Source organism: Lampetra planeri, chromosome 53, assembly GCF_965212315.1.
Source record: "Lampetra planeri chromosome 53, kcLamPlan1.2.h2, whole genome shotgun sequence".
In the NCBI taxonomy this organism is placed as follows: Eukaryota; Metazoa; Chordata; class Hyperoartia; order Petromyzontiformes; family Petromyzontidae; genus Lampetra; species Lampetra planeri.
Window position 1 is genome coordinate 6,017,320 of NC_136159.1, and position 26,760 is coordinate 6,044,079.

General features: G+C 49.1%; 1 long non-coding RNA gene across 4 annotated transcripts in view; it reads right to left on the bottom strand.

Annotated features, from left to right (window-relative positions):
* Positions 1-26,760, bottom strand: part of LOC144734895 (uncharacterized) — a 142,028-nt gene that overhangs the window by 54,539 nt on the left and 60,729 nt on the right. For 2 of the 4 annotated variants that reach the window (XR_013588561.1, XR_013588560.1), the window contains exons 2-3: positions 14,556-14,626; positions 12,892-13,075 (exon numbers count right to left, since the gene is read on the bottom strand). This is a non-coding gene — a long non-coding RNA (uncharacterized LOC144734895). Of the gene's footprint in view, positions 1-12,883; positions 13,076-14,555; positions 14,627-19,880; positions 20,000-26,760 lie in introns of those variants that run through there. The other 2 variants (XR_013588562.1, XR_013588563.1) reach the window with 2 other exon arrangements.

Below are 26,760 nucleotides of genomic sequence, written 5' to 3' on the forward strand. Positions count from 1 at the left end.
CACCATCAGCAGCAGCATCACCAGCGTCACCATCTCCAGCATCATCATCATCACCAGTATCATCATCATCATCAATATGACCAGTAACACCAGCATCATAATCCCCAGCAGTCGTCTATTCCCATTACAGAGATGCTGCCACCTACATCGTGACCACCACCACGACCACACAATCACCACTATCCTGATCATCACCATCATATTCCCACGATCATTCGGATCATCATCAGCATCATCCTCAACACCACCACTTATACCACCACCATCATGAGTCATCATCACCACAATCACCACCACCACCACCGATGTTATAAAGAATGGGGGCTATGCGTCATAACGATGACAGTTGTGCCTCGGCAATAGTTGTGATTATTAAGTGACATTCATTTCACGAGACAATACCACTGGATGATACGACGCAACCATCTCCTGGATGACTGTAGGGTCAAGTGCTGTTAGCAAAACAGCAACGAAGGCCGGAACAGTACACTAGCGGGTGGGTGGCCAAAACCAACCCCTAGGTGCTATGTTTACACACTGAACCAGGTACTCACTTGAGGCTGAGTCGACCTAGGGGAGGCCCAGGCCCGGTTCAGATAATCGTCACTGGTGTTGGCCGTAAGCGGGCGGCACCACCACCACCACCATGTGAGATGATAATGTGAATATCAATATGCTTAAATGTGATTCCTCAATCACGATTGGTGTCTCAGCCATCGTTTTCATCTGGCATTCACGAAACACAATAACGCAAAGCGATCAATCATTGTACCCGCAATGAACATCGCACACGTCCGCACCACCGTTATCATTCATGAGCACCGAGACGGACAGATACCATCATCATCATCGTTACAGAGGAATCACATTCAATCATCATCATCATCATCTTTTGGAATTCATTACAAAAAATATACAGGGTATTTATCTGCCACCAGATAATGATGACAGTGATGATGACAATGATAATGATGATGACAATGATAATGATTGCATGCGATTCTTGCCAGCCACCACCATCATCAACATCACACAACATAATTATACGACCAACAGAATGTGCCACCAACACCGCCAGATAAATGCCGTCGCTCACAGCGATGACGAGGATGATGGTGCTGCGATTGAACGCAATTCCTATTGGACGATACCCTTGCATCAACAGATAACGATGACGCAGCAAGGGGCAGTCATAACAATAATACTATCGTTGAATGATTGACTGTGATTGGACACATTACGTATTCACCATTACTACCGCCAGATAATGGAACAGCACTAACCAACAACGATATGCTTGAATGTGTCCACGATTTGACAATTTCATATTCACCATGAATTCCATCCAGATATTGACACAGCAATAACCAATAACAACCATATTACGATAACTGAACGTGACCACGTTTATTGGACAATCTCATATTCACCATCACGACCACCACCCACTGATCCCATCGCTCGCCCGCCCGCCCGTCCATCTCTCCATCTTTCCACCCCACACCTCCCTCCCTTCATCCCTCTCTATTCTCCCTCGCCTCCCATCTCTGCCACCACCACCACCCCCCCCCACCACCACCACCACCACCACCACAACCCCCCACCACACACGCCTTGACAGAGGTCCCGTTGAGCGGTGCTGCATGAGCGTCTGTGCCCGGAGCGGCCGTGGGAACGGCTCCGTTCATGCGTTCACATGCGCCTCGCCCGGCGCGGGATACAAATGCAGCGATCGGCCTCTTTTGTTTGGGGTCGAGGCCGGGCCGGGCGGGCCCCGCCTCTCTCTCCTCTCCACCCCCCACACACAACAGCAGCAGCACCACCACCGCCGGCGACGATCATCATCATCAGCAGCAGCAGCACCGCCGCTATGCGGTCCACGGCTACGTGCTGATGCTTGCTGCTGCTGTTGTTGTTGCTGATGATGATGATGATGCCAACCAGCAGCGAAGCTACAACGGCAGCCGACAACGTCGCGCTGTGTGTAGAGAGATGCACGTGGACTCGGCTTGCGCGGAGCGGTGGTGCAGCGGTTAGCGCTGCGCTGCGCTAACGAACGCCCGAGTTCGATTCCCGCTCACGGCCAACCAACAGCAGTGGCGATTATCTGAACCGGTCCTGGGCCTCCCCCTAGGTCGACTCGGCCTCAAATGGTGTGCAAACATCGCCACTATGGGAGACGAAGGCGGCCCGGGCGTGGTGCTAGCCACCCACAAAACAATATGACTGGATCATACAACACGCGTATCCCAATAGTGAATGTTGGGGCAAGTGCTGTTAGCGAGCACCTATGATGGGTCCCAGGACCCGTTCAGATAATCGGTGAGTCGAACCCTTACAGCCGGGTTCGTGGCGAAGCGCGCTAACCACTGCGCCACCGCTCCAACCAGAACGCACACACCACCACCACCACCCACCCCACCCCCTCGAGCTATCCTAACCACGACACCCACCGCTCCCCACGCCCAGTTAAAGCACGAAGGCACCGTCCCCATTATTAGAGACACCCCCCCCCCACCTTCAATCAACATTGCCACGCACCCCCTCTCCAGCCACCACCACCACCCCAGTCTACCCCCCCCCCCTCCTCACCCACATCCCTACCCCCCCAGACAACCCCGTCTCGCTCCCCCCCTGTCTCTTCCAATCTCCCTCCCAGTGTCTCCCTCCCCGTGTCTCTCCCCCCGTGTCTCTCTCCCCGTGTTTTTCTCCCCGTGTCTCCCTCCCCGTGTCTCTCTCCCCGTGTCTCTCTCCCTGTCTCCCGTGTCTCTCTCTCAGTGTCTCTCTCCCTGTGTCCCGTGTCTCTCTCTCAGTGTCTCCCTCCCTGTGTCTCCCTCCCCGTGTCTCCCTCCCCGTGTCTCCCTCCCCGTGTCTCTCTCCCCGTGTCTCTCTCCCCGTGTCTCCCTTCCCGTGTCTCTCTCCCTGTGTCCCGTGTCTCTCTCCCCGTGTCTCTCTCCTCGTGTCTCTCTCCCCGTGTCTCTCTCCCTGTGTCCCGTGTCTCCCTCCCCGTGTCTCTCTCCCTGTGTCTCTCTCCCTGTGTCCCGTGTCTCTCTCCCAGTGTCTCTCTCCCCGTGTCTCTCTCCCCGTGTCTCTCTCCCCGTGTCTCTCTCCCCGTGTCTCTCTCCCCGTGTCTCTCTCCCCGTGTCTCTCACCCCGTGTCTCTCACTCCCCGTGTCTCTCTCCCCGTGTCTCTCTCCCTGTGTCCCGTGTCTCTCTCCCTGTGTCTCTCTCCCCGTGTCCCGTGTCTCTCTCCCCGTGTCTCTCTCCCCCCGTGTCTCTCACCCCGTGTCCCGTGTCTCTCTCCCCATGTCTCTCTCCCCGTGTCTCCCTCCCCGTGTCTCTCTCCCTGTGTCCCGTGTCTCTCTCCCCGTGTCTCTCTCCTCGTGTCTCTCTCCCCGTGTCTCTCTCCCCGTGTCTCCCTCCCCGTCTCTCTCTCCCTGTGTCCCGTGTCACCCTCCCCGTGTCTCTCTCCCCGTGTCTCTCTCCCTGTGTCCCGTGTCTCTTTCCCCGTGTCTCTCTCCCCGTGTCTCTCACTCCCCGTGTCTCTCACCCCGTGTCTCTCACCCCGTGTCTCTCACCCCGTGTCTCTCACTCCCCGTGTCTCTCTCCCCGTGTCTCCCTCCCCGTGTCTCTCTCCCTGTGTCCCGTGTCTCTCTCCCTGTGTCTCTCTCCCCGTGTCCCGTGTCTCTCTCCCCGTGTCTCTCTCCCCGTGTCTCTCTCCCCATGTCTCTCTCCCCATGTCTCTCTCCCCGTGTCTCTCTTCCCGTGTCTCTCTCCCCGTGTCTCGTGTCTCTCTCCCCGTGTCTCTCTCCCCATGTCTCTCTCCCCATGTCTCTCTCCCCGTGTCTCTCTCCCCGTGTCTCTCTCCCCGTGTCCCCGTGTCTCTCTCCCCGTGTCTCCCTCCCCGTGTCTCTCTCCCCGGTGTGTCCTACTATCTTGCGCACACGCTGCGTATGATATATTATGAACACAGTATAATGTACGCACGTGCTCTGTGTATTGTGTCATGTATATTATGCACACGTCTTGGGTGTGTTATGTATATTACACGTGTTGTATGTATTATGTATACTATGCATGTGTGCCGTGTGTATTGTGTATAGTATGTGTGTTGTGTGTGTATATTGTGTATATTATGTGTGTTGTGTGTGTATATTGTGTATATTATGTGTGTTGTGTGTGTATATTGTGTATAGTATGTGTGTTGTGTGTGTATATTGTGTATATTATGTGTGTTGTGTGTGTATATTGTGTATATTATGTGCGGGGTGTGTGTGTATTGTGTATAGTATGTGTGCTGTGTGTGTGTATTGTGTATAGTATGTGTGTTGTGTGTGTGTATTGTGTATAGTATGTGTGTTGTGTGTGTGTATTGTGTATAGTATGTGTGTTGTGTGTGTATATTGTGTATAGTATGTGTGTTGTGTGTGTATATTGTGTATAGTATGTGTGCCGTGTGTATTGTGTATAGTATGTGTGTTGTGTGTGTATATTGTGTATATTATGTGTGTTGTGTGTGTATATTGTGTATAGTATGTGTGTTGTGTGTGTATATTGTGTATAGTATGTGTGTTGTGTGTGTATATTGTGTATAGTATGTGTGTTGTGTGTGTATATTGTGTATATTATGTGTGCTGTGTGTGTATATTGTGTATAGTATGTGTGTTGTGTGTGTATATTGTGTATAGTATGTGTGTTGTGTGTGTATATTGTGTATAGTATGTGTGTTGTGTGTGTATATTGTGTATAGTATGTGTGTTGTGTGTGTATATTGTGTATATTATGTGTGCTGTGTGTGTATATTGTGTATAGTATGTGTGTTGTGTGTGTATATTGTGTATAGTATGTGTGTTGTGTGTGTATATTGTGTATAGTATGTGTGTTGTGTGTGTATATTGTGTATAGTATGTGTGTTGTGTGTGTATATTGTGTATAGTATGTGTGTTGTGTGTGTATATTGTGTATAGTATGTGTGTTGTGTGTGTATATTGTGTATAGTATGTGTGTTGTGTGTGTATATTGTGTATAGTATGTGTGTTGTGTGTGTGTATTGTGTATAGTATGTGTGTTGTGTGTGTATATTGTGTATAGTATGTGTGTTGTGTGTGTATATTGTGTATAGTATGTGTGTTGTGTGTGTGTATTGTGTATATTATGTGCGGGGTGTGTTGTGTGCATTACGTATATGATGTACTGTATTCGTGTTGTGTGTGTATTGTGTATGTTATGTAAGTGCGCTTTGTGTATTGTGTACATTTGTGATGTGCGTATTGTGTGTATTGTGTCTATTTGCGTGTATTGTGGTGTGTGTATTATGTGTGTGTATTGTGCATATTATTTATTTGTGTGCTGTGTATATTACGTATATTATGCATGTTTGTGGTGTGTGTATTGTATGTGTGTATTGTGTATGTGTGTGCTGTGTGTATTATGCATATTGTGCATGTTTGTGGTGTGTGTATTATGTGTGTGCATTGTGTATATTATGTGCCTGTGTGCTGTGTATATTATTTATGTTTGTGTTGTGCATTATGTATGTGAGTAGTGTGTGCGTTGTGTATATTATGTATATGTGTGTTGTGTGTGTGTATTGTGTATATTGTGTTGTGTATGTGTGTGTATTGTGTTTTGTGTATATTGTGTGGTGTGTGTTATGGATGCACGAGCTGACTCGAGGGGACAGCGCTGATCTTCAACGAGACAGCCACCAGCTACAGCCACCAGCTACCACCACCACGTGGTCAGCAACATCAACCATCAGCAACATCGTCATCATCATAATCACTCTAATCTTCCGAAAATAGTAATGATCAACTCCGGTACATCGTCGTCGTCATCCTACAAAAGTCGCATCAACTTCATCATCATGTCAGAACGCCATTATCATCATCATCATCATTATCGCAATTATCATCATCGCCATACATGAAGCACATTACACGGCATGCTCATTCTGTGATCCTATAAAGGTCTTAATACAGCGAATACCATTATCATCATAGAGAGGTCGTATTGAAATACAATAATTATAATTGTTGACTATCATCATAATCATTAAAACCGGCCCAGAGATTCTGCGTGTGTGCTGAACCAATGGTTCTAGCCAGCCTGACATACTGCTGATGATACACTGAATGTGGAAACCGGTCGAGTGTTTTCTTTGTGCTCAATCAGTGCTGCTGAACTTATACACCCCCAGAAAGGCCGTGTGGCTGATGAGCACGTGTAACAGCTTTGTTTTACGTGTGGAGGGGGAGAGATACATATATGAAGGCTACGCATTTTTGGGGGGTATAGCCACTTTGCCAATCCACTGCTGGATGAAGGCCTCTTGCCCATGAGTGACCATACTTCACCACGCAGGGCAATGCAGGTCGGTAAAGGGAAGAGCAGGGGGGGGGGTCAGTGACGCAGACGCGCTAACCAATGCGCCACCGCTCGATTTTAAATATAAATACATGAACGGTGTATATATGTCTAAACATCGGGTTATTTTATACCTATCAGTGCAAGTCAAAACTATACATGCCATGCCATCCATATAATTATATTGTTGTTGTGTGTATGTTGTTAGATTATTTAGATTATGCTGCTGCTATACATTTACACACGATAAGATACTAAGTTGAGCTATTATTTATGGTCATGTTGATTCTGAAAAATAAGCTATTAGCTCAGTGGGATTTACCTTAAAAAATATAAATATATTTTTTATAATTTAGTGATTTTCTTATCTTTCTTATACTGTGCACTCCTATTGTATTGCTTTGCATTGTTGTTGTAACGTGATGACCTACCCCTATGGCACATCTGTAAAAATAAAAAAGGGCTTTCAAGCTCAACGGATTCCTCCGCTACGAATGCATATCGACTCCGAGGCGACGACGGTCACGTGGGTGACGAGTCGGTCACGTGACCGTGTTGATAGAGCAGTGCGCTAACCACGGCACCCACCGCTCCCCCAAAAGTACATTTCATCCTCGTGGAATGATCATATCAAATGAGGATTCATAAGAGGTGTTTTGTGGGGGGTTAGATCTCCGTAAATATATAAATGTGTCGTTAAACCCGCCACCACCCGACACAGCCAATTAGTAAGGGTTGTCACGTAAAACGGGCTTGCATAATGCGCGTCGATTACCATTTTGAATAACTCAAACGGCAATGGATACCCAAAGTAATTTATATACATTCATTAATTCCCCCCCCCCCCCCAGTTCGCACAAGAAGAGCACACAAGCGTTGTCATCACATCTACCCCTCTATTTAAGGAACGAAAGAGGAGGATTTCACCACAAATCTGGCTGTCGCCTGATGAAGCTAGTTGTATTTACTGGCGAAACGTCGTACTCAGATTTTAGATGTTGTGGCTTTGCTCTCCAGCACACAACCAGTGCGGTGCTGTACTCGTAACGTTTACGTGACAACCCTTACTCATTGGCTGTGTCGGGTGGTGGCGGGTTTAACGACACATTCATATATTTACGGAGATCTAACCCTCCAAAAAAACTCTATTATGGATTATAATGGTCGCGGAAATATACGTGTTAAAATTAGTATTATTTATTGTTATTTTTTTGTATCAATATCACAATATGATCGTCACGCGAGTTAAATCGTAATTTAACACTAAGGCTTTCGCGACCAATATTATTCATGATAAAAGTATAAATGTGTCGTAACCCTCCACCACCCGACACGCCCAATAAGGTTTGTCACATAAACAACACGCCAATTAGTTACTAATATAGTGTATAGTGTAGTGTAGTGTGTAGTAGTGTATAGTGTAGTGTATAGTATAGTGTGTAGTAGTGTATAGTGTAGTGTATAGTGTAGTGTATAGTGTATAGTGTAGTGTATAGTGTAGTGTGTAGTAGTGTATAGTGTAGTGTATAGTAGTGTATAGTTTAGTGTATAGTAGTGTATAGTTTAGTGTGTAGTAGTGTAGTAGTGTAGTAGTGTATAGTGTAGTGTGTAGTAGTGTAGTGTATAGTGTAGTGTATAGTAGTGTAGTGTATAGTAGTGTAGTGTATAGTAGTGTAGCGTGTAGTAGTGTATAGTGTAGTGTATAGTGTAGTGTGTAGTGTGTAGTAGTGTACAGTGTAGTGTATAGTAGTGTATAGTGTAGTGTGTAGTAGTGTAGTGTGTAGTAGTGTATAGTGTAGTGTATAGTGTAGTGTGTAGTAGTGTACAGTGTAGTGTATAGTAGTGTATAGTGTAGTGTGTAGTAGTGTAGTGTGTAGTAGTGTATAGTGTAGTGTGTAGTAGTGTATAGTGTAGTGTATAGTAGTGTATAGTTTAGTGTATAGTAGTGTATAGTGTAGTGTATAGTAGTGTATAGTGTAGTGTATAGTAGTGTATAGTGTTGTATATAGTGTAGTGTGTAGTAGTGTATAGTAGTGTAGTGTATAGTGTAGTGTATAGTGTACTGTAGTGTATAGTGTAGTATATAGTGTAGTGTACTGTAGTGTAATGTATAGTGTAGTATACACTTCAGCCCACCACTGTTTAGGAGAGTAAATCCACAGCATCTAGAATTTGAATAGTATGAAGTTTTGCTCTATTTAAGACCTGAAGCAGGTGGATCGCTTCACTATTCTGTCAAATCTCCCGATGATGCTGGTTGATGTCATCACCAGCGAAACGTCGTACTACTCAGATTGTGGATGTTGTGGATTTACTCTCCAACACACCGGTGGGCTGAAGTGGTACACTACACTATACACTACACTATACACTATACACTACACACTACACTATACTATACACTACACTATACTATACACTATACTATACACTATACTATACACTATACTATACACTATACACTACACGCTACACTATACTATACACTACACTATACTATACACTATACTATACACTACACTATACTATACACTACACTATACTATACACTACACTATACTATACACTATACTATACACTATACTATACACTATACTATACACTATACACTACACGCTACACTATACTATACACTACACTATACACTACACTATACTATACACTATACTATACACTATACTATACACTACACTATACACTACACTACAATACACACTGTACTATACACTACACTATACACTACTATACACTACACTACACTATATACTACACTATACACTACACTATACACTATACTATACACTATACTATACACTACACTATACACTACACTATACACTACTATACAATACACTACACACTATACTATACACTACACTTTACACTACACTATACACTACACCATGCACTTTACTATACACACTACACTATACACACACTACACTATACATACTACACTATTTACACTATAAACTATACACTACACTACACACTACACTATACACTACACTATACACTACACCATGCACTATACTATACACACTACACTATACACACACTACACTATACATACTACACTATTTACACTATAAACTATACACTACACTACACACTACACTATACACTACACTATACACTGCACACGACTACACTACACACTACACTACACACTACACTATACACTACACTACACACTATACTATACTATACACTACACTATACACTACACTATACACTACACTATACACTACACTATACACTACACTATACACTACACTGTACACTACACTATACACTGCACACCGCTACACTATACACTACACTATACACTACACTATACACTGCACACCACTACACTATACACTACACTATACACTACACTATACACTACACTACACACTACACTACACACTACACTATACACTACACTATACACTGCACACCGCTACACTATACACTACACTATACACTGCACACCACTACACTATACACTACACTATACACAACACTATACACTACACTATACACTACACACTACACTATACACTACACTATACACTACACTACACACTACACTACACTATACACTACACACTACACTATACACTACACTATACATTACACTATACACTACACTATACACTACACTACACTATACACTACACACACCACTACACTACACTATACACTACACACACCACTACACTACACTATACACTACCCTACACACTACACTATACACTACACTATACACTACACACTACACAACACACACCACTACACTACACTATACACTATACTAGTAACGAATTTGGCGTTTTGTTTACGCGACAAATCCCTCACTAATTGGCTGTGTCGGGTGGTGGAGGTGTTACGACACATTTATACTTACAGCGATCTAACCCAAACACCTTCATTATGAATACATCGTCTTTACGAGGGAGGAATCGAAACACACACTTCCCCACTGTTCATGACAACATTGAGGAATCAGTGCTCATCACCCCTTTACAGCCCTGCAGAGCCGGTGGTGGAAATTCCACATTCACACGGCGAGGGCCAGTGTCTCCCACACAACAACCGTTGTTGACTTCCCCGCAAAGTAGTGCCAATTTTATCGACCCCCAAGGGATAATTGGCTTAATCACACCCCCCCCCCCCATCCCCAGCCCGTTAGAGGAATCGTAAAGGAATCAGAATAAATTATTTCATCATCCATTTGACGTTCACGATTGATAATACGACGTCAATAATCACATCCATCGATGAGTATTCACGTTCATCACGATCCTCACCGAGTAATTAACATCATACTGTAACCACAATTACATCGGCAGAGTCGTTTGGTGATCACAATGACATCGATCACGACGAGTAATCGCAAATGCGTAATCGCTCGTGGTCGTTAACGAGAGAGAGACGCTCAATGTCACAATCGGAATCTTTTACTGACACTGGAGGAGAAATCCGATGAGCTATGAAGCTCTTTCACACAGATCTCCAATGTCACGTGACCCCCCCCCACCCCGCCCTCCCCGTAACTGGCCGTGATTGGGAGTGGACGTGACAGAGACTCCCTCTCCCCCCTCCCTCCAACACCTCCACACACTCTCCCCTCTCCACACACTCTCCCCTCTCTCCACACACACCCCTTTCTCCACTCTCCCTTTCTCTCTTCACACTCCCTCCTCTCTCTTCACACTCTACACTCCTACATCTCCTTCTCCCGCCTCTCCACACACTCTCCCCCCCTCTCCAATATCCCACTCTCCCCACACTCTCCCCTCTCCCTCCCCCCACACTCTCCCCCCTCTCTCTCCCCACAATCTCCCCACACTCTCCCCTCTCTCTCCCCTCGCTCTCCCCACACTCTCCCCTCTCTCTCCTCACACTCTCCCCTCCCCCCACACTCTCCCCTCCCTCCCCTCTCCCCTCTCTCTCCCCACACTCTCCCCTCTCTCTCCACCCACACTCTCCCCTCCCTCCCCCCACACTCTCCCCTCCCTCCCCCCACACTCTCCCCTCCCTCCCCTCTCCCCTCTCTCTCCCCACACTCTCCCCTCTCTCTCCACCCACACTCTCCCCACTCTCCCCCCTCTCTCCCCACACTCTCCCCTCCCTCCCCCCACACTCTCCCCTCCCTCCCTCCCCTCACACTCTCCCCTCTCTCTCCCCACACTATGCCCCCACCCCCCACCCGCCCTGCCCTCTCGTCTGCGGCTGTGACAGCAGCAACAGCGGCGGCGGTGGCGGTGGCGTCTCGTGGAAGCGGCATTACTTTCGGTAATCTAGCTTTATGAAGCCGAGAACACTCATACAGCTAGATAACCAAAGAGAACGCCGCCACCGGCCCGCACGTGGACGCCGACCGTGACCCTTGCCCGCGACTCCGATCAGCACGGGCGGGGGGGGGGGGGGGCAACGTACGGTGCGAAAGAAGTTCAACGCACATACAACACGTGGACTCGCACAGAGACCCATAGACTTCGACACAGAGATCCATAGACTTCGCACAGAGACCCATAGACTTCGCACAGAGATCCATAGACTTCGCACAGAGACCCATAGACTTCGCACAGAGACCCATAGACTTCGACACAGACCCATAGACTCGCACAGAGACCCATAGACTCGCACAGAGACCCATAGACTCGCACAGAGACCCATAGACTCACACAGAGACCTATAGACTTCGCACAGAGACCCATAGACTCGCACAGAGACCCATAGACTCGCACAGAGACCCATAGACTCGCACAGAGACCCATAGACTTCGCACAGAGACCCATAGACTTCGACACAGAGGCCCATAGACTTCGCACAGAGACCCATAGACTCGCACAGAGACCCATAGACTTCGCACAGAGACCCATAGACTTCGCACAGAGACCCATAGACTCGCACAGAGACACATAGACTCGCACAGAGACCCATAGACTCACACAGAGACCCATAGACTTCGACACAGACCCATAGACTCGCACAGAGACCCATAGACTCGTACAGAGACCCATAGACTTCGACCCAGACCCATAGACTCGCACAGAGACCCATAGACTCGCACAGAGACCCATAGACTCGCACAGAGACCCATAGTCTATTGTCCTTCCCCGCACCTCCGATTAGCGCGGTTGGCTACGTACTGTGCGAAAGAAGTTCAACATTCATCCTTACCCACCTCCCCACCCCCACCCCCCGTGTAGTACTGATAGTTCAATTTGAATGTGCTATTTTATTGAGGGTTCCATGTGTTGGTGTCTATTGTTGTCTTTTGGTGTGGTCTGAGACTGCTGTTGTTGTTGTTTTGCTGCCTTGCCCCAAGCTTGCGTTTGGTGTTGACACATCGGCAGAATTTGATGTACCTGTGCAATTTGTAATGTTTTCCGTCATTTATATTTCTTTATTCACTTACTAGTGACTTGCTTTTCTCTATTTTGGCCTGCTGTCGTGATGAGCGGATGGTGGTGCTGCGTTACGAGTTGACGTCATCATCATCATAATCATAAAAACTACACACCTGCTCACCTTGAGACTCCAGAAGTCTCCCGTGCTTTCTTGAAGCTGCCCCAGTCTCTCGCTCGCTCGCTCGCTCGCTCGCTCGCTCGCTCGCTCGCTCGCTCGCTCGCTCGCTCGCTCTCCCTCCTCTCTCTCTCTCTCTGTTATCTCCTTGCTCAGCCTTGTCCTGGCCTAGGTGAGAAGGCCCCAGAGTCTGGTAGCAAAACAACAGCAGCGGCAGCAGAATGATAGCGTTAACGATGCGTGCAGATTACATGCAACGTAGATTGTGATTGTTCGTAGGGGTGTAACTGTGCGTGGAGTCGTAACAGAGTACACATTTATTAATCATCTATTTAACAATTTAAAAAAAATCACCTGGAAAGGATGACCGCTGCCAGGCTAAGACACCAATTCGAGTTAAAAGTGGATGTTTGATGCTCACAGAGCCAGAGTAAAGCACCCTCAATATTCTCAGGGTTACATTTTCATACCTCAACGAGAGACAGTTTCAAGAAATGCGTCACAGCAGAAATCACCGAGGTTTTCAGATCTCCCAATTTTTTTTCGACCAAAGTCTCCACAAGTCCCCACCATCTTCCCCAAAAATCCACCCAGTGTCTCCTAAAGTCTTCCCAGTGTCTCTCACTGTCCACCACCGTCTCTCAGTATCACCCACTTTCTCCCATTGTCTCTCACTATCTCTCAGTGTCTTCCATTGTCTCCCAGTGTCTCCTAGTGTCACCCACTCTCTCCCCACTGTCTCTCAGTGTCCCCCATTGTCTCCCAGAGTCTCTCAGTGTCTCTCACTCTCTTCCACTCTCTCCCAGTGTCTCCCACTGTCTCCCAATGTCACCCACTGTCACCCAATGTCTCCCAGTGTCTCCCAGTTTCTCCTAGTATCACCCACTCTCTCCCGCTATCTCTCAGTGTCTCCCACTCTCTCCCAGTGTCTCTCACTGTCCACCACCGTCTCTCAGTATCACCCACTTTCTCCCATTGTCTCTCACTATCTCTCAGTGTCTTCCATTGTCTCCCAGTGTATCCTAGTGTCACCCACTCTCTCCCACTGTCTCTCAGTGTCTCCCATTGTCTCCCATTGTCTCCCAGAGTCTCTCAGTGTCTCTCACTCTCTTCCACTCTCTCCCAGTGTCTCCCACTGTCTCCCAATGTCACCCACTGTCACCCAATGTCTCCCAGTGTCTCCCAGTTTCTCCTAGTATCACCCACTCTCTCCCGCTATCTCTCAGTGTCTCCCATTGTCTCCCAGTGTCTCCCATTGTCTCCCAGTGTCTCCCATTGTCTCTCACTGTCTCTCAGTGTATCTCACTCTCTTCCACTCTCTCCCAGTGTATCACACTATTTCCCAATGTCACCCACTGTCACCCAATGTCTCCCAGTGTCTCCCAGTGTCTCCTAGTGTCACCCACTCTCTTCCACTATCTCTCAGTATCTCCCATTGTCTCCCAGTGTCTCCTAGTGTCACCCACTCTCCCACTATCTCTCAGTGTCTCCCACTGTCTCTCTGTCTCTCAGTGTCTCCCACTCTCTCTCCCAATGTCTCCCAGTGTCTCCCAGTGTGTCCCATTGTCTCCCACTGTCTCTCAGTGTCTCTCAGTGTCTCCCACTCTCTCCCACTGTCTCCCAGTGTCTCCCAGTGTCTCGCACAGTTGCCCCCGTGTCTCACACCGTACCTGCTGTCCCAGTTCAAGTTGGACGTCTGCCCCGAGTCTCTCTGCGTCTCCTGGCGTCGCTCGCACGCGCTCTGCAACAACAACAACAATAAACTCAGCAACACAATCCAATAACCAACAACAATAACCGCAACTTCCCGTGAGACAAATTAATAATTAATCGAATCGCGATGATTGCATTGAACTATCGCGAGGCTCCGAGAATTGTTACTCCGCATCAAATTATGTACTCTATCGATTAATCGACAATGTGCGTTGATTAATCGACACGATGCCGTAGGTGTGAATCGATTAGTGGATGCCACGTGGATGATGAGACCGCTCATCCGGCCGTTGGGCCTTCAGCCAATTTCCTCTGCACGTTGCCTGAGAAATCTCAAATGTGAAGTTCAATGTTGGCAATTCCCTGTCGAGGACAAAGACCACGCATTGAAAATTATACCAGAGAGACGTTCTGCATCGTCGCTGCATCATCATCGGCAGCAGCAGCACCAACAGCCGTTGTCTATCCACTGCTGGACGAAGACACCCCTCCGCCCCCACCCAAGGCGTCATCAAAACTGTCGCACGCTCCGATTCCATCGCTCCATCTCCTGCTGATGACGTATCCCAACCCCCCCCCCCCCCCCACTTCTGCCAGCGAGTTTCCCTTCTTTGGCACGTTTGGCTACGTACGTACTGGTGCGAAAGAAGAACAACGCATGTAACAATTTTTTTTTTACCATTTATGGTTCACCAAAAAAAATGTGACCGTAATATTGAGTGCTGTAGTGCGAAACCGTGGTTTTAATACGGTATATTACTGGCAAGCCAGCTGCCAGGCTTTTTATTTCTCCGTAAAATCATCAACGGTGTGTGTGTTGTTTGTACGGTGCGCCGAGTTAACATTGCGATGACGATGTTGTCTCTGACTTGCCTGTGATCTCAAATCCGTGCGTTCCGTTCAAATCTTCCTGGCTCCTTTGAGCACTTTTTACTGAGCTTCTGTGTTCCATCGGCCTAGTCAACGCCGCCGCATCTCAACCCACGAGTCATATCATGCGACGATGACGATGATGTACGCCGATGAAAAGACACGCACCGTTCTACGCAGAGGAATTGCAACGATGCTTAGACATAGCCGCACGTGTATCATACTCGGGGTATGTTGTGTAACGATTCATCAATTGGTTGAAATAAATTATAATTCTCAGGATACTACACGGGATACGCGCCTCACGCGCTGGAATGTATTTAAGTGACCCACTGACAACCCCAAGAGGCCCTAACACACACCACCGTAACGTTTCAGCAAAAAATATCGATTATAATCGATCATTTTTGCTGAAACGATAATCGATCATTTTAGCTGAAACGATAATCGATCATTTTTGCTGAAACGATAATCGATCATTTTTGCTGAAACGATTATAATCGATAATTTTTGCTGACACGATTATAATCGATCATTTTTGCTGAAACGTTAAACAGGGACAATTCATCTAAAAGGCACCCGTGGGCATTTCTATACCCTGCACAAAGACAAAGATCCCCCTGTAGCGCTCAACCGTCTGTAGAGGCAAGTGCAGCTATAAAGGCGTGGGCTGCTGCACCGGGCAGAGTACTCAATTAAGGCTGAGTCGACCTAGGGGAGGCCCAGGACCTGTTAAAATATTCGCCACTGTTATTGGTCGTGAACGGGAATTGAACTCGGGTGCGCTGGGTCCGTAGTGCCGCGCGCTATCCACGACGCCACGGTTCCTCCACACACAGCCCAATCGACACACAAAGATAAAAGATCCCCCCAGTGTAGCCTTCACAGACTGTTGGGGCAAGTGCTGTTGGCGAGCACCTATGAAGGACGGCACGGTACACGAGGGGGGGGGGGGGTGGGTGGCCAGCACTACGCCCGGCCGCCTTTGTCTCCTTGATGGCGATGTTTACTACACACCGCACCAGGTACTCATTTGAGGCTGAGTCGACCCAGGGGGGAGGGGTCCAGGACCGATTTAGAAAATCGTCACTTGGTGTTGGTGACCGTGAGCGGGAATCGAACTCGGGTCACCAGATTCGGAGCGCATAGAGCTAACCACCACCGCTCACCACACACACACCTATGGACACGTTCACACGTGAGGGTTTGGATACTTTTCCAATCCCCATTGCTCTTAGCTGGTTTCAATATCATCACCTGCTCAACGATAATCATTTATTGCTAAAGACTTTAGCGGCCTCCACAATGGAATTACCTCAATGATGATAACTAGTTCCTGTCTTTGGGTTTTACCTTCACTGTGAGCTAAACTGACACCAATTATTGGCTACTGATGCCTCTATAGGCAGTGTGAGAGAGCACTGCGATTGGCTAATGGTGCCTCTATCGATCGTGTGAGAGCAATGCGATTGGCTGCTGATTCCTCTACATGCAGTGTGAGAGAGCATTGTGATTGGCTACTGTTGCCTCTATAGATAGTGTGACAGCACTAATGATGAAAATAATAATATAAATAATAAAAGCATTATCCACAACGCATTGCCAATCCACTGCTGGACGAAGGTCAACCCACGTGGTGCCATTCACGAGGATGGTTTAACCATACTTCACCGAGCTGGTCAGTGTGGGGTTTGACCGGTCAGTTCTATTTCAGGTATCAATCGCCAATGATGTTAGCCGCGGCCTGAAATTGAACGTAGGTTAATCGGGTTTGTAGCGCACGCACATCCACAAAAACAAAGTTCACCCGTATAGTCTTTAACAGGTTGGAGGGGCAAGTGCTGTGAGCGAGCACCTTTGAACTCAAAGACAAAACATCTCCCGAATAGCGTTCAACGCACTGTTGAACGCTCCCACAGACAAATAAAGACAAAGATCTCCCATATAGCCTTGACAGACTGTTGGGGCAAGTGCTGTTAGCGACCAATGAAGGCCTGAACAGATTACGAAGGGGCGGGTGGCCAACACCACGCCCGGCCGCCTTTGTCTCCCCAGTGGCGATGTTTACTACACACCGCTCCAGGTACTCATTTGAGGCTGAGTCGACCACAGACAAACACCCACACCGTATACCCAAACTACGCACATATACACTCTCATTTAGCACCCGCACACAACCCACACCACACACCACCCAACCCCACCCACACACCACCCACACACCACCCACACACCACCTACACCACCTACACCACCCACACACCACCCACACAACACCCACACACCACCCACACACCACCCACACACCACCCACCACACCACCCACACACCACCCACACACCACCCACACCCAACCCACACACAACCCACACAGCACCCACACACCACCGACACACCACCCACCACACCACCCACCACACCACCCACACCAACCACACCACCCACACACCACCCACCACACCACCCACCACACCACCCACACCACCCACACACCACCCACACACCACCCACACACCACCCACACACCACACCACCAACTACACCACCCACACACCACCCACCCACAAACCACCCACACACCACACCACCAACTACACCACCCACACACCACCCACCCACCACCACCACACCACCCACACCAACCACATACCACCCACACACCACACCACCAACTACACCACCCACACACCAACCACACACCACCCACACACCACCCACACACCACACCACCCACAAACCACCCACACACCACCCACACACCAACCACACACCAAACACACACCACCCACACACCACCCACACACCAATCACACACCAACCACACACCAACCACACGCACCACCCACACAACATCCACACCCAACCCACACACAACCCACACACCACCCACACACCACCCACACACCACACTTACCACCCACACACCACCCACACACCACCCACACACCACCTACACACCACCCACACACCACCTACACACCACCCACACACCACCCAAACCAACCACACACCACCCACACACCACCCACACACCACCCACACACCACCAACACACCAACCACACACCAACCACACCACCCACACACCACCCACACTCCACCCACCACACACCACCCACACCACCCCACACACCACCCACACACCACCCACCACACCACCCACCACACCACCCACACACCACCCACACAACACCCACACACCACCCACACACCACCCACACACCACCCACACACCACCCACACAACACCCACACACCACCCACACACCACCCACACACCACCCCACACACCACCCACCACACACCACCCACACCACCCCACACACCACCAACACACCACCCACACCACTCCACACACCACCCCACACACCACCCACCCACACACCACCCACCACACCACCCACCACACCACCCACCACACCACCCACACACCACCCACACAACACCCACACACCACCCACACACCACCCACACACCACCCACCCACACACCACCCACCCACACACCACCCACCCACACAACACCCACACACCACCCACACACCACCCACACAACACCCACACAACACCCACCCACACACCACCCACACTCCACCCACACACACCACCCACCCACACACCACCCACACACACCACCCACCCACACACCACCCACACACACACCACCCACACACCACCCACACACCACCCACCACCCACACCACCCACCCACACACCACCCACACACCACCCACACACCCACACACCACCCACACACCACCCACACACCACCCACCCACACACCACCCACACACCACCCACCCACACACCACCCACCCACACACCACCCACCCACACACCACCCACCCACACACCACCCACCCACACACCACCCACTCACCACCCACACAACACCCACACAACACCCACACACCACCCACACACCACCCACCCACACACCACCCACACACCACCCACCCACACACCACCCACCCACACACCACCCATTCACCACCCACACACCACCCACACACCACCCACACACCACCCACACACCACCCACCCACACACCACCCACACACCACCCACACACCACCCACACACCACCCACACACCACCCACCCACACACCTCCCACACACCACCCCCACACCACCCACACACCACCCACACCAACAACACCACCCACACACCACCCACACACCACCCACACACCACCCACACACCACCCACACACCACCCACACAACACCCACACCACCCACATACCACCCACCCACCCACACACCACCCACACCAACAACACCACCCACACACCAAACCCACACACCACCCACACAACACCCACACACCACCCACCCACACACCACCCACACCACCCACACACCACCCACACACCACCCACACACCACCCACACACCACCCACACACCACCCACACGTGTGCGGGCGTGGTGGATGGGCCCCGTGTCGTCTTCCCCCGTCGCTATTTTTAGCTCGGCGGAAGCGAAGGGGACGCGCGCAGGACACGTGGGCAACGTCGAGGTGGGTAGGGAGGGGGAGAGAGGGGAGGGAGGGGGGAGGGAGGGAGGGGAGGGGAGTTAGGGGAGGGAGGGGGAGAGAGGGAGGGGAGGGAGGGGGTGGGAGGGGGGTAGAGGGGAGGGTGGGAGGGGGTAGAGGGGAGGGAGGGAGGGGGTAGAGGGGAGGGAGGGAGGGGGTAGAGGGGGAGGGAGGGAGGGGGGAGAGGGGAGGGGGGAGGGAGCGGGGAGAGGGGAGGGAGGGGGAGAGGGGAGAGGGGAGGGAGAGGGAGAGGGGAGGGGAGGGAGAGGGGAGGGAGAGGGGAGGGAGAGGGGAGGGAGAGGGGAGGGAGAGGGGAGGGAGAGGGGAGGGAGAGGGGAGTGGGGAGGGGAGGTGAGTGGGGAGGGGGGGGAAGGAGGAGGGAGGGAGAGAGGAGACGGGCGAGGAGAGGATAGGGTGAGGTAAGAGAGGGGCAGGGGAGCGCCGGGGGAGTGGAGAGGGAGGAGAGAGCGAGGAGAGGGGGGGGATGTTGATTGGAGCTCGAGGCTGGAACATCCACCCCTTAGCTGCCATTAAATCCCCCACGTGGCAGGCAGGTGTGTACGTGCCGCTCTAGTTTACCTGCGCGTGTGTGTGTGTGGGGGGGGTCTATATGGGGAGCGGTGGTGCAGCGGTTAGCGCGCTGCGCTACCAACCACCCGACCACCCGAGTTCGATTCCCGCTCACGGCCACCAACAAACCAGTGACCGGCATCTGAACCGGTCTTGGGCCTCCGCGAGGTCGACTCAGCCTCAAATGAGTACTGAGTGCGGTGTGTAGTAAAACATCGCGGCTGGGGAGACAAAGGCGGTCGGGCGTGGTATTGGCCACGTCCACCCCTCGTGTGCCATGATGGCCTTCATAGGTGCCCGCTAAAAGCACTTGCCCTAACAGTCTGTTCAAGGCTATACGGGGGATCTTTGCCCGATCCCGAAAGGTGTTGGAAGCTAAGCAGGCTTTGAGCCAGAGCCAGTTCTTGGATGTGTGTCCACGATGCATAACAGATGCCATAGGCGGCTGCGAAGAAGCTACGTGGCGGACAGGGTAATAGGCAGTGCAGCCGACTCAATTATTGCACCGTACTCTCTATGGACCCCCCCCCGCACTGACCACGACGATTAAGTTGAACGTGTCAAAGCGTTTTTTCTCGCTCAAACAGGAATTCGTGGAAATTACACGTTCGTATGGCGAGCCTGAGCCAGCGCGACCGTTATCGATTTGTCACAAAGCGGCACCAATGTCATCGATTATGGCGAAAGGCAGGGCGCAAATTGCAAAAAAAATGCGCGATAATGAATTAATTTGACTGATTATAGGATTGTTTTTTTACGCGTGCTAATCACATACAGTATGTAATTTATTGACAGTATAGAATATCTTCTTGGTTCTTTCGGTAAAGTCACGTAGAAGGGAAATAAAAAAAAACATAATAAAATACTTGTATTATTTTATTATTTCCCTTCTACGTGACTTTACCGAAAGAACCAAGAAGATGAATCCCTGCAGTCACGAAAGCTTTAAATCGAAGTATAGAATATGCTATGCTGAACGGGAAAAAATAAACAATATCCCGCGATGCTGCTGCGTTGGCAGTGGTGCCCAAGCAGTCAACAACAACAACAACAACAACAACAATTTGTGGCCTTAAAATAATAAAATATATAGAGGTCGATGTTTCGGGCAATGGTCCTTCTCCATGGCACATAAGTGGAGAAACCAGTCGGGAGACGCAGAGTGGAATTACGTTTAACAAAAATATGTTTTTTCTGTTACGCTATTATCAGCAATTGGGATGCAAAAGAATAATCGAGCGAACAGGATTTGCCGTGACTTGGCATCGAGGATGTAGCGATAGACATCGATTAATCGTCGAACAACGTCCGTTAAAGGGGGGTCACGATGCACTTGCACGAAATAGAACAGTGCGGAATAATTGACGTTACTCGCTCTGCAAGCAAAATAAAATAGGCCGATGATAAAAAGCTCGCGGTATATAGATTCGAGGCGGGCGATGGGAGCATTGCCGTGCATGCGATACCAACGAGACGATAGCTTCTAGATTTGACGCTTTCGTGACTGCAATGATTCATATTCTTAGGTTTTTTCGGTAAAGTCACGTACGTAAAAAATGTAAATTAATAAAAGTTAAATAAAAAAAGTAAAATAAAATAAAAATAGAATAAAATAATAATACAATTTCTTTTATTTTTATTTTACTTTTATTAATTTTAATTTTAAAATTTTACCTACGTGACTTTACCGAAAAAAACCAAGGAGACGATAGCTCACAATACCAATTCCTACTACTCCTACGAATAATATTAATACAACTCGATTATCGACAATTGTCAAATCGTAAGTCGGAAACGATGGATATGAAATAAAAATAGATGTTTTAAAATACATACGCCTCCTCTTCTGGTTCACAAATCCGTCTCTCTACGAAGCAATAAAAAAGAAATGTTAAAACATCCCAACAGCCACACGGCCTTCTCTTCTGACTGGGAGTGCGTAATCGCAGTAGCATGAGTAGATGCGGGCACAACGCCCGGAGCGGTTTCGACATGCAGCGTCTCATCAGTGGAAAGGCAAACAAGAATGTGCTTGGGTGTAGGTGAGCGTGGGTGAGTTGGTAGGCAGACGGACGAGCAGGTGGAGATCATCACCAGTCAGGGTCTACCCACTGCTGGATGACGACCATTGATGAGATTAGACTTGTTTATTATTATTATTATGATTTCAACAGTGTATGTTGTTTGTCCCTTAATTGTGATGCTTAAATACGTTACATAATTGTTCGTTGTAATATTAGGTGAGAAAAAAAAAACACTTAAATCTGTGCCGCCGCCCTCGAGTTCCTCGGATGAAAAGCGGACGAGGTTTTGGCTAATCCTGTCCCAGCTGACTCAACAAACTTAACAAACTAAACAAAGGGACTCATCGAGTGAGACGCACAGAATCTCAGAGAATCATCGATATACATAGAGACACATAGAGACTCATCGAGATACATAGAGACTTGGTGAAAAGTGGGTGAGGCTTTTCCCAATCCTAACGCAGATAGCCCAACAACACGAACATCACTAAACGAACACAGACTCATAGAGACTCATCGAGATACAGAGACACATCGAGATACACAGAGACACATCGAGATACACAGAGACACATCGAGATACACAGAGACTCATCGAGACACACAGGGACTCATCGAGATACACAGAGACTCATCGAGATACAGAGACACATCGAGATACACAGAGACTCATCGAGATGCAGAGGCACATCGAGACTCGTAGATGAAATTACCTCACCAAGCCGTCGCCATCCCCTCGCGATGTTACGAAACAAAGACAAAGATCCCCCATATAACCTTAACAGACGGTTGATACAAGTGCGGTTTAGTGAGCACCTAGGAAGGCCGGAACGGCACACGAGGGGGTGGGTGGCCAGCACCACGCCCGACCGCCTTTGTCTCCGCAGTGGCGATGTTTACTACACACCGCACCAAGTACTCATGTACGACCGAGTCGATCTAGGGGAGGCCCATGACCGATTCAGATAATCGTCACCGGTATTGGCAGCGAGCGGGAATCGAACCCGGGTCGCCGGGTTCGTAGCGCAGTGTAGCGCTAATCGCTGCGCCACCGCTCCCCACTCGCTGTTACACTCCGCACCCACATCTGCACGCGGGCCGATTTGATCCTGCGGCGGATTGGTAAATTTCTGAGTTGTGTTCATTTCGATCGATACGTGCATACAAAGTCGGCGATACTCATCTCGCGCACTCAATCCGTTCGTCGAATCTTCACTGTTATTGGGTAGGTGTGGGAAGTGGGTGGTTTGTCAAGCAGGTGGACAGGCAAGTACATCCGAATATTCGATGATCATATCCATCAAAGTGTGAATGTTCTTGGTTCTTTCGGTAAAGTCACGTAGAATGGAAATAATAAAATAATAAAAATAAAACATAATACAATAATTATCACGACGTTTCGGCCACAACGCAAGCAGCCGTCCTCAGGTGCAGAGCAGGTCTGTCACCAAGACAGAGTCTGAATGGACCTGGTCTCCACCTGAGGACGGCTGCTTGCGTTGTGACCGAAACGTCGTGAGAATTATTTTATTATGTTTTATTTTTATTATTTTATCATTTCCATTCTACGTGACTTTACCGAAAGAACCAAGAAGATGAATCCCTGCGGTCACGAAAGCTTGAAATCGAAATGTAAAGTGTGAATGCTTAATTCGAGTTATTTGGCGATGTAGCTGCTGCTGCTGCTACGTTGAGTAGTAGTGCGCGTTCGCAATTAACGTATCGTATACAGTATGCGTATACTGCATAAACATATACATTGAATGGCATTGGTTTAACCCCTAAGCTGTAGAGAATAGTGTGACTGTCGTGACCGGTATAGCGAGGCTTTTATCGGCTTCAGGGTCCCACTCCGCTGAAGGTGAGGGTCGGGGTGAGTGGTGAGCGAGATGACGGCTGGGCCTGCCCTACCAATCAAGCTCACTCGTTTCTTGGGTTCCCAATTTATAAATACATTCATATAAAAAAATTGATATATTTGTTTCTAATTGCCCAGTTATCATCAGAGACTTCACTATGTAGTTTGTGGCAATTGTCATCAGCTCTCTCGCCCTTCGAGAATCCTAGAACCATCAACTCCAGAGTTGACATAGGCCACTCGCGGCCGTTATTACAACTACGACACTGTGAATAACCCCGATGGACGTAGCTTCGCCAATACGTCGTCGCCGATGTACGTCGTTTCGCCAATACGTCGTCGCTTTATTATAACAATACCGCGACCCGATTTGCTCTCACACCCCCCACGCCCCCCCCCCCCCCAACACTGAACGTCGCTGACTGCATCGTCAGTTCCTTTCTCGTTATACGTCGCCTCTCAGACTTGCGCCTCCACCGTACCCCCCAGTTGTTTTTCGATTTAAAGCTTTCGTGACTGCAGGGATTCATCTTCTTGGTTCTTTCGGTAAGGTCACGTAGAAGGGAAATAATAAAATAATTAAAATACAACATAATAAAATACAATTCTCACGACGTTTCGGCCACAACGCAAGCAGCCGTCCTCGGGTGAAGAACAGGGCTGTCATTCAGACAGCAGGTGAAGAACAGGGCTGTCATTCAGACGCTGTCTTTCCGACAGACTGTTCTTCACCTGAGGGCGGCTGCTTGCGTTGTGGCCGAAACGTCGTGAGAATTGTATTTTATTATGTTTGATTTTTATTATTTTATTATTTCCCTTCTACGTGACTTTACCGAAAGAACCAAGAAGATGAACCCCCAGTTGTTGTTAACCTGGGGGGCACCTCGTACCCCTTAAGGATGCCAGATGCCCTTTCTGGAGTGGCGGGGGGGGGTAAGACATGGCGAGATATTTTCTTTGAAGGTAAATCATCGAAATGTGTCGTTAAACCCGCCACCACCCGACACAGCCAATTCGTAAGGTTTGTCACGTGAGCACAACGTAGCAATTCGTTATGAATCGGTGTGTTGGAGAGTAAACCCACAACACATTTACAATCCGAGTACGACGTTTCGCCAGTAATTACAACCGCCGTCGTCAGGCGGGGCAGCCACATTTGTGGAGACGTCCTCCTGTTTCGTTCTTAAATCGAGGGATCGATGCGATGCGAGCCCCCTTCACAATATTGGTCGCGAAAAACTCCCCCAATAGTTCTAGATTTGAAGCTTTCGTGACTGCAAGGATTCATATTCTTAGTTTTTTTTTGGTAAAGACACGTAGGTAAAACATAAAAATTAATAAAAGTAAAAATAAAATAAAAATCACGACGTGTCGGAGACGGAAGCTTGTGTTGCCTCCGAAACGTCGTGATTTTTATTTGATTTCACTTTTATTAATTTTAATGTTTTACCTACGTGACTTTACCGAAAAAACCTAAGAATATGAATCCCCCAATAGTATTTGTCGCGAATGCCCACGTGTCAAACTTACCTAACCCATCCATCGATAGTTCTGAGTCTTAAATATATAGATATAGGCCATAGAGTAATAATCGCGACAATTATACTTCGCGATGGTCATCAATGGGGAGGTGGTGGTGGTGGGGGGGGGCTGGAAAATATCCGGGACCGGTTCAGTTCCGGATATCGCTCGCCGCCTTCGTGAGCCAAGCAGGGTCCAGGAATCGCGGCAATTCCGTGACGGCCGCGCATCCGAAGGCCGCATTCGATTCCGTTACGGCGCTGCAGTAATTCCGCTTAAATACGTAGCAAGTAGCGGCAGCAGCAGCGGCGGCAGCAGGAGCAGGAGGCGGCTTTCGCGACCAACATAATCCATCGCAAAAGTCGCGTTGGGTTTAAGTCGTGCGTCGTGCGTCGTGAACCCAACACCAGCGGCCGACGCGACGCAAGATCGCCGCGACAAATTCAAACGCGCGCACCGATTAAATCGCTCCACACTTCGTCGGCGGTGGATTCACGACGCGGGTTCCAAAGGAACCTCGGTCGCGTTCACCGCGTCCATGGTAAAAAAAAATACTCCGCACCACGCGGCGTAATTCCGTTACCGCCGCGGGCCCCCGAGCGAGGGTCGCGCGCGAAGAAATTCGTCAGCGGGGCGCCCCCGCGGCGTAATTCCGTTACCGCGGCGACCCCCCCGTTTCGCCGTTGTGTAATTCCGTTACCGCGGTACAGATTCCGTTTGCCGCGGTGTAACTCCGTTACCGCTTTGCCGGGCCGTTTTGCCGCTGTGTAATTCCGTTACCGCGGT